The sequence below is a fragment of the Ornithorhynchus anatinus genome, chromosome X1 (assembly GCF_004115215.2).
Source record: "Ornithorhynchus anatinus isolate Pmale09 chromosome X1, mOrnAna1.pri.v4, whole genome shotgun sequence".
NCBI classification, from domain to species: Eukaryota; Metazoa; Chordata; class Mammalia; order Monotremata; family Ornithorhynchidae; genus Ornithorhynchus; species Ornithorhynchus anatinus.
Genome location: NC_041749.1, coordinates 56,268,915 through 56,277,516, shown reverse-complemented (window position 1 = coordinate 56,277,516; position 8,602 = coordinate 56,268,915). Strand labels below are relative to the sequence as shown.

The window sequence follows — 8,602 nt, the reverse complement described above, 5'->3', positions numbered from 1 at the left end:
GCCCAAGGTCCCACAGCAGACATGTGATGGAGCCAGGATTAGAACCCACGACCTGTGGACTCCCAGGCCCGGGCTCTATCCATTAAGCCACACTGCTTCTGTCACTGGATCCATGTTCAGACCTTGGTGTTGGCAGGAACCAGCCCAATACTTAGTTCATGCTTGCTTTTGTGAGTGGGTATTTTGCATAGGACATGTCCGCTCTAGCTGAAGTTGGGACCCGACTCACAAATCCTCACTATTGTGAAAAATAAGAAACATTACCTAAAATCTGCCATGGTGGATTAATGTAATTTAAACAGTGCCTGAATTGAAATGCTGGTGTTTGAATAGCAATCATTAGATTGAGATTAATTCCCCAGTAAACTGCTGCCGCTTCCTTGACTGGACATTTCATTTAGGGCACGAACCCAAACTGGGCAACTTCCCTTCCCAACAGCTGATGGTCTTGCTTCCCTACACTGGCACACACAAACAGCCTGAGCCCAGGAATACTGTCATGATGAATGATTTAATTGTGCTTTTAAAACCTAGCCCTACACCTCAGGACACACAAAACTAAGCACATATAATTAAGATATTTTGAAAAGACTGGCCGCCGCATCACAACATTATCTCTTGAGATGTACCTGTCTAAAATGATGAGTGGTTTTAGTGGTCCCTAGAAAGTAAGAAAGCTTTAACCCCGGAAGGGTGGGAGGTGCCCGAGGTGGGGTGCCTTCTCAGAAAGCACCCTCCTTCTGTGTCCAGGAAATCTGGGGCTTGGAGAGCTTAGAGGAGAACCAGAATGCTGAGGGTACAGAGGAAAGGGAGGGGAGTAACCTTAGAAATTACGGTCCACACAGATCCTTTTGTGGGCTAACATCGATAGCTTGAAGTGCTCTCAGGACCATCTATACAGTGGGGGTGGGAGCTGCACATGAAAGCTGGTAGCTCATAGCTTGACACCATGAGATGGCATTTGGAGAAACAGGTTATTACAGGAACTTTGAGAAATGACACTGGTGCCTGCCTCATTATTATACAAACATAACTGCTGCCAGTTTCATTGTTACTTGAATAAGCCCTTCATGACAGTTTGTTGTTACTTCAACAGTAAAGGTTGGATGGGGTAGTCTCAAACACTGAAAAGAACATAGAATTTAAATATAAATGAATTTTCCAGAAACGAGCTTAAAGTCAATTCCGGTTGGGCACCAGTCAAATAAGAGGCATGCAAACCCTTCGCCTCATTCTCTTAAAAAGACAAATTAAACTGGTGCTGATTTGTTCTTGTCGTACCTGAACACTCGTCACTCTCAAAGTATGTACCCTTACAGACTAGTGTCTCTCTCAGCTGCTGTTTTGCAAAGCAGCTGTAAAATTCTAAATCAAACACTGAGCTAGAAACCTTAGGCTTATTTGATAGAGAACACAATAGGTTTTCATGCTGTGATTCTTTCTTCTTCTGCTTATCAAAATAAATACCTTTGTCAATGTCCACAGAGAGAAAGGGTGACTTTACTATTCCAAGGGAATCCCTGTTTAGAAAAATATTTACAGGTGAAGGTATTTGACAATGATCTGTAAAATACTATTAACTTATTGAGACCCACAACATTCACTTAAATAACGGCTCCACAGCTAAGAGGAAAGTCACTTCGATTCCTGATCGGAGAATCTGCTCATGGACTGGCGGGCGTTTCTTCTGATCTGCAGCCTCTTTTCTGGGGACAGGGAAAGGATATGGGTGATTGTCTCGGCGTAGCTCTCCTTGCTTTCTGCCAGAAATCCCGTGACCTTTCCTTCGTGAGGCACTATAATGTCCAGCTTTGGGCCGCTGGAATTGTGGGCCAGGATGACCATTCCAGCCGCCATACATTCCACAACCCTGCATTCCACAGCCCCTGGAGGGAAAAGAACCCAGAGAGTCTTCACAAAGGCATACTTAAATCCCCCCAACGGGGTAAATTCAGCCCTCCTAGTTAAACAAATGCCCCCAAATGACATTTTGAAAATGTCAATCGGTCATTTGCCCAATTAAAGGAGTACAGTTAGGGGCAAATAAGGTGAGGAACCACTGGGAAACCAACTTCATGGTGGAATGCTTGCTGGTTGGTAGCAGAAGATTCAGTAGATCATGAACTGGGTCAACCATAGGCTGTCCTGCTGAAGGAATGTGCTCATTTAGTCTTGAATACCCAACAAGGATCCCTGTGTCAGGGAGGCAGGCGAGAAGGCAGAAGGGGTGAACCAGGCTCCCTGGAGGGAGTCAAGACCACCATGTAGCTGCCTCAGTTCTCCCTGCTGTCTTGGGATGGCCATTCCTGAGCCTACTGACCCTCTGCCAGTCTCCTGAGAGCAGGGAATTGGGGGCGATATGGGACTACTTTGGGTTGCCAAAGTGGCAACCTGAACCCAGACATGGCTGTGGTGGCCCAGAAGTAGCTACGGAAGTGACTTCTTAACCTGTGATTCAATGTGGTCCGCTAGGGGCATGGGCTGGGGTAGGCTCCCCCGTCCCCCTCCCCAGGGTGACTAGGAAGCCCCCTTTCGGCTCCCGTCACAAGGGTTGCTAGGCCCTTGCTTGGAGCACAACGGGGACCACAAAAATAGACATCTAGTGGACCATCCTAGGAAAACAGCTACCAAGACCAACCAAATGCAGATAAGCCACCCAGAGCAGGAGAGGCAACAGTGAAGTGAGTGAAATAACGACAAGTGCGGGAACGAGTTGCCTGCCAAATGATGACGGGCATGAGAAAAGAACGTCTTTAGGCGAGAGGGGACCACTGAAATCTCAAATCATGGGACGGAACAAAAGAACTGCTTCGACCACTTGCCAAGTGACCCAGGGCTGGGGGAGCAGAGAAACACTCTCACCAATCCCAAAGTGCTTATTCCACATGGTGTGGAGTACAATCTTTGCCTCCGCCAGGTAACACGTGAGCTCCTCGAATGGGATGTTGATTCTGAACTTCATGCTTTCTCTGATGCCCAGGTCTCGGCAGAGGTTCCAGAGCCGGCTGACCAGCTGCTCATCCTCTTGGTTTCGGCACCCACCAATCAGAACCAGCTTAAGCGAAGGGAGCACGTTGGCCGTCTCCTTTCCCAGCAGTCTGGTGAAGGCTCAGATCTGCAGAGGGTGGTTATTTTCTGGCCTGAACTGCCCGACGGAGACCAGCAGGTCCCCCAGGGTCACCGCCAGCTTCTTCTCGTGCAACGGGATGACCAGGAAGGCCTGCATGTCACAGGGCAGGTAGACGACTCTCATGCATGGGCCGGCTTTCCAGAGGGCCAGGATGTGGCTCAGAGTCCAGGAAGAGTTGACCATCACCACATCCACGTGGGCGCCCGCCAGCCTGTAGGCCAGGGCGAATGCATAGTAGTAAAGGAGCTTGACTTTGCTGAGGACGGGGTTCTTGGTGATGAAGCTGACGTTGTTAAAGGTGGCGGTCTGCTCCCTGACCGTGGTCAGCATGCCCGTGCTGATGGTGGGGTAGTGGACGTAGCAGCCGACCCTGCAGCCGTCCAGGTACTTGAAGAGCGGGAGCGTGAAGGCACAGCCGATGGAGTCAATGAGCACATCGGGGACACAGGCCACGAGGGCTTCCCAGCCCAGGAAGATGGACCCCAGGCTCTGGCACAGCAGGATGAAGTGAGGGTTCAGGGAGGCCTCCACCAGGTAACGCTTCCACAGGAACACAAACGTGACCGGCAGGGCTAATCTCACTTGAATCTCCTGAGAGCACCTTCCATGATCTGCTCCCTGGTCAAGTTGTCATCCCCCATATAAACGACGTACAGGGCTCCTGGATACCTTGAGGGGGTGGCGGGGAGAGATGGGGATATGGGTCATTTTTAAAGAATATCGCTGGTCCACTTCAGAATCCTTTTTTTTATGGTATTTGTTAAGCGCTTACTATGTTCCAGGCACTGTTCTCAGCGTGGCTCAGTGGAAAGAGCACGGGCTTGGGAGTCAGAGGTCATGGGTTTGAATCCCGGCTCTGCCACTTGTCAGCTGTGTGACTGTGGACAAGTCACTTAACTTCTCTTTGCCTCAGTTACCTCATCTGTAAAATGGGGATGAAGACTATGAGCCTCACAAGGGACAACCTGATTACCCTGTATCTACCCCAGCACTTAGAACAGTGCTCTGCACATAGTAAGCTCTTAACAAATACCAACATTTTTTTTTTCTCAGCACTGGGGGAGATACAAGCTAATCAGGTGGGTTACAGTCCATGTCCCACAAGGAGCTCACTGTCTTCACCCCCCACTTTACAGAGGAGGAAACTGAGGCACAGAGAAGTAAAGTAACCTGCCCAAGGTCACACGCCGGCAGGGCGGCTAACCTCTCTGCTTGTGTGATGGGCCTTCATTGAATCTGATAATTCGCAGATAGGTTTGGTCCCAAAGCAGCTTACGATAGGGGGTCGATAGATTCATTTTTAAGAAACCAAAGAAGCATTCATTTTATGTTTAAAAGTCCTTAACCAGGAAGGGGAATAAGCTACCAGAGGTGGGATATGAAAGGGGTTTAAAGGGATATAAAACATTTCATGTGAAAGATGGGAAAGTTTCTTTGAACACTTTGCTGCGTATCTTATACTTGGTGCCCTTAGGTGAGCAACATGAGCCTTCGAAAACCACTACCCATTGCGTACCATTCACTGGGGTCTAGCTGGCCAAGAGGGAGGGGTTGGACTGGCTTGCAGGACGTGCTGGTCTGGCTAGCAGGCTCCTTTCCAAAAATTAACAGAATAGTCACCCAGTTGAAGACATGCACCATGATAAAAAAACTACTTTTTTTTACACAGATTAACTTTAACTTATTCACATTCAACAGGAGACCAGGAAGCAAAAGAAGACACTATGCAAGGAAGACTATTCTAAAGGAGGAGAGAGAAAGAACCCAGGGTTGAGGTGAAAATTCTAAGGACAGAGAAGGGGTCCCACATTGAGCTAGGTTCAAAAGAGGAATTTCAGAGAAAAAAGAACCAAGCATCAAAGAGAAACTTCGTTTATCACTAGAAAGATGCACACCTACTTTTTCTGCAGGGCTCTTAAGGCACACCATAAGACTCTCTCCCCTCCACCACCGGCATTGCAGTATGGATGAAAAAAGTCAACCACAGTTGATTTTTCCCATTCCTTCCTGCGGCCAAAGCCTTTTTCTTTTTTTGCAGCCATAGTCTGATTCCAAACAGGACAATGACCAAGCAGACGCATAAAGCTCCACTTACAATCAGCCCCAGGAAAAATAATGAACACAAAAATCTGAAATGGAAGAAGAGCAAGAGGTAAAATTTAACTTGTTTGCTTTTTTAAAATATGGTGCGGGAAAATCAAACAGCAAGTCATTCCCCATGTCCCCTCAAAATACAGAGTGCAAGCTACTGAGTAGAGAGGAGAATGAAAGTCAGAGCTCCTGGATTGTTCTCCAAGTTCTTTCTTTCAAGCAGTTAGTACGGTATTCTACACCCGGGAAGCATTCAAAAAGATACCACTGATTTGATTCTTTCTGCTCTGCAACCTTGTGCCAGGCATCTCCACACCATACCTCCCGGGCAGGAGAAACTGTTCTTTCAAGTGTCACTTGCTGGTTTGGTACTTCCCAAGCTTAATACAGTGCACTATGGCACCCTGTTGGCATTCAAAGGATGCAAAATGCCACTTCTTTCCCCCTTGCCCACTCAGAGCACAATAGTCACTGGAGCCTACGCCAAAGGAGCGAAGCAGCAGGAACTGCTTCTTGCGGTGCTCCGAGTGGAGGCTCAGAGTTAGGTAAAGGTGAAGAGAAAATTGGTCTTTTTTCATAGGGAGAAAGGAGAACATTCAGATGGAAGGAAACTGACCTGAGCCTATGAAAGAAAAATCAATCAATTAATGTAATTGGCAAGTGGTGAGCAGAAAGTGTTACCAGGAAAGATATCAAATGCAACCCTGGGGACCAAAGCTAAAGTCACCGAGAGAGGAAGGCAGTGGAGAAAAGGCCTAAAAAGAATCAGGTTCCTCTTTGAATTGTAAGCTAAAAGCTGAACTGTAAGTGAAAACAATACAATATATGCAGCCCTTCCACCACAAATTAGAACACACCATTCCCTTCCTTAGAAAATGTCCAGTGGCTAACCATTTCTTCTTGTACAAAATAGAAACTCCTAAGCTTCATTTCAAGGCTCAGTCAGCTGACTGGCTTCCTCTCAGTCAGCTCTTCTCCCATTCCATTCTGTGCAGTTCGTTCCCTGTCCCCCCACCCCCACCATGTACCAAGAGCACCTGCCACACAACTGTCTCCAGGCCTTTATTCTGCTTGCCTTCCCCCGTGCCTAACCCTTGAAATTCCATTCCCCACCTTCACCAAAACTCTCCCAAGAGCAGTGTTCTTGAACTCTCCCAAGAGCAGTGTTCTGCTCACAGTAAATGCTCAATAAATACAATTAACTGACTGATTGACTCTCCTTCAAAACCCTCCAAAAACACCTTCTCTGGGAAGCAATCCCTGGCATTTCCCCAATTTCCTGGCCAGGCCATCCCATCAACCACTCTCATATGCCTGCACAAATATGCTTGTTTATTCATTTGTGTTTATCATTTATGTCCATTCTCTTATTTTCACCCTATTGTGCTTCCTGCAGTGTATATATATACACACACACATCCCTTAATCCTTCAGTTCTATTTATGGAGGGCATGCTCTTTGCAGAGCACTCAACTACACACTTGGGAAAGTTAAATGAGGTCAGTTGACATGATCCCTGTCCTTAAGATGCTTACAGTCTAGGAGAGGAAGTCAGATCCTAAAATAAATTACATGTAGGGGGTGCTTAGGAGGCAGGGACTCAAGTGTATAGGATATGTGTATATATGTCAGTTGTATGATCTCACTAGTTGTAAATATGTTTATAGTTGTCTCCCTGTTGGAGCAGAACCTCCTTGATGGCAGGGAATGTGTCACTTTGTATGATTCTGCACTTCCCAAGGGACTAGTGCAGTGCAGCACAAGAAGCTGGTATTCAATATATGCTGCTACTCTTATAGGCGTCCCCCTTTAGACTCTAAAGCTCCTCAAGGGCAGGCCCGCTATTTTAAACTCTTTTATTTGCTCCTCGATTGCTCAGTACAGTGCTCTGCACATAGCAGGCACTCAATACCTGCGGCGGATGACAGCTAGCCTCGGCCACGTAATTCACCAAAAAGCCGCTGGATTGCAAATCTCTCAAGGGCCGGGATCATGTCTACTGACTCTTGTGGACTCTCCCAAGTGCTTAGCACAGTGCTCTGCCTGGAGTAGGCTCTCAACAAATACCACAGATTAGAAATGAAAAGGATAAAAAAAGCTTTCCCGGGTGTGGCATGGAGAAATAAATGTTCGCAATTTGAGATGACCGAGTGGAAGAGTTTGGTGATCGGAGGAATGGGGGAGGGTGACACAACCCAAAAAAAGGGCTTAAAGGAAGGGGGGATGGACCGGGATCTGAGGAGCCTCCTGTTCTCGGGAAGAAGTGTGGGCCTTTCCGGGAGCCAATCACTCAATCAACATGCTAAAGGAAACTTTAAAAAAAAATAATGGTATTTGTTAAGCACTGACTACGTGCCAGGCGCTGTACTAAAGGCTGGGGGGGGGGGATACGTTCATTCATTCGTATTTATTGAGCATTTATTGTGTGAAGAGCACTGTACTAAGTGCTTGGAAGGTGCAATTTGGCAACAGAGACAATACCTGCCCAACAAGGGCTCACAGTCTAAAAGATATTAAGCACTTACTATGTGCAAGGCACTGTTCTAAGCGCTGGGGTAGTTACAAGATAATCAGGTTGTCCCATGTGCGGCTCACAGTCTTCATCCCCATTTTACAGATGAGTTAATGGAGGCCCAGAGAAGTGAAATGACTTGGCCAAGGTCACACAGCAGACAAGTGGAGGAGCCGGGATTAGAACCGGGGTCCTTCTGACTCCCAGGCCCGGGCTGTAGCCACGCTGATCGTCACCCGCAAGAAGGCAGGGGAATCACCCGACGTGGCCTGTGGTGCTGGGCAGGTCCGCTGTCCCATTCAACTCAAGAGGTGGCGACCCCTCCCCCTCCCAGCCGCCCGGCTCCTTACCTCACCAGCTGCCACAAGCACAGACAACCCTCGGCCAATGCCATCTTGGACCGAACCGAGAAACTTTGCCCCAGCCCAGCCCCTCCTCCCCATTGGCCTCCCTCCCTCCCTCTGCTATAGAGTTGCCCATGGCTCAGCGCCCTGGATGGTTCGGAACGGACAAATGGGAGGCACTGGTAAATGATGGGTTTTCCAGGGATGGAGTCCAGTCTCACTTGTCGTAGTCACCACCACCCCTCTCAATGACAGCTGGGAAGTGGCAGCGGCAGCCCCTGGGGTCCGGGTGGCTCGGAGTCTCCAGCTCTTGTTTTCAGGCTAATTGCAGGATAGACATGCTCGGGACTCGTTCGGATCTTCATTCTCTAGTCCCCGCTGTGCCCCTGGGCACAAGGTGGGTGTCTGCCCCTTAGAAGATGTAACCAATGACCCCACTGCCTCCCGCCTTCTATCACTCCTGAACTCCACTGACTTCCTCCTCCACCCCACCCACCGACTCGGACATACCCTCGATCTCATCAT

The 8,602-nt window shown here is 48.3% G+C and overlaps 1 pseudogene; it reads right to left on the bottom strand.

Annotated features, from left to right (window-relative positions):
* Positions 1-1,600: 1,600 nt before the first annotated feature.
* On the bottom strand, positions 1,601-8,127 carry LOC100085248 (annotated as a pseudogene).
* Between the last annotated feature and the right edge of the window lie 475 nt (positions 8,128-8,602).